Consider the following 995-nt stretch of genomic DNA (forward strand, 5'->3'; position numbering starts at 1 on the left):
TGAGTTCCTAAACGCTTACGAAAATCATGCTCGCCGGTCATGCCAACAACGCTGTCATCAAACTTGATAGTTTTCACCCGGATGTGGAAGCCGAAATTGCACTAATAAAACACTGGGTTACGGTCTAATATCTTGGATAGGTACTATCATGTATTTTCTCATTTCGGGCGTGCACGCAGCACGCAAACACCAAGCACCTGCGTCACATGATGCAAGATCACGGCCATCCAGCGTCGGGCCGTGAGATGAACAGTGAATATGCTGATTGCTGGCGCCGGTCAGTGTCAGTCAGGTCACTGTCCACGTCCAGAGTGACTCCACCACACCTCTAGGCTACCGACTCACCGCCTCCAGCGCCGCCTAACGGACAGGTAGGAAATCTGTCAGCAGAGTGGCGCAGTGGAAGCGTGCTGGGCCCATAACCCAGAGGTCCGTGGATCGAAACCACGCTCTGCTACGTTTTCTTTCTCATGCCTGAGTCACAGGAGAGCATTGTGAATGTCAGGGAGTGTTTTCCAGCGATGCTCGCACGGTACTGCGATCGCTGAGTCGTTTTGCTACTATTCCCCAGCAGCTCTCCGCAGTCCACACGACTCTCGTGTTAGGGGACAGTGGGGCAAAGTGGCCACCCTTCGTTTCACCCCTGTGCAAGTGGCGTCAGCTCCACTTAATGGTTACCAATTAATTAGGTACTTCTCTTTGCGATCGTTCGAATGAGCCAGACCGGGATTTCCCACTCGCCCTCATTTTTCTGTTAGGTACTGACGGAATGCCATATTTTCCCAGATTATTCTGGGAAACCGTCTGTAAATTTTAATGCGTTTTTCCCACTAATAACAGAACTGACTTTTTTCTTTTACCTATCTCGGATTGTAGGCGCGGGGCACTGTGCGAGTGACGCTAACTTTACGGACATGCATTGTGGGCAGCTTCTAATTCTATAAGTTATCTCAATTTGAATAACAAACGCAAGGTGCCTGGCTTAGGAGCAAGGG

General features: G+C 50.3%; 1 non-coding gene across 1 annotated transcript; it reads left to right on the forward strand.

Annotated features, from left to right (window-relative positions):
- The first annotated feature begins 385 nt into the window (after positions 1–385).
- Trnam-cau lies at positions 386–457 on the forward strand. The gene has a single exon. It is a non-coding gene; the product is annotated as a tRNA-Met (tRNA).
- The last annotated feature ends 538 nt before the right edge of the window (positions 458–995 follow it).

This window comes from Amphibalanus amphitrite, unplaced genomic scaffold, assembly GCF_019059575.1.
Source record: "Amphibalanus amphitrite isolate SeventyFive unplaced genomic scaffold, NRLGWU_Aamphi_draft 001149F_arrow, whole genome shotgun sequence".
NCBI classification, from domain to species: Eukaryota; Metazoa; Arthropoda; class Thecostraca; order Balanomorpha; family Balanidae; genus Amphibalanus; species Amphibalanus amphitrite.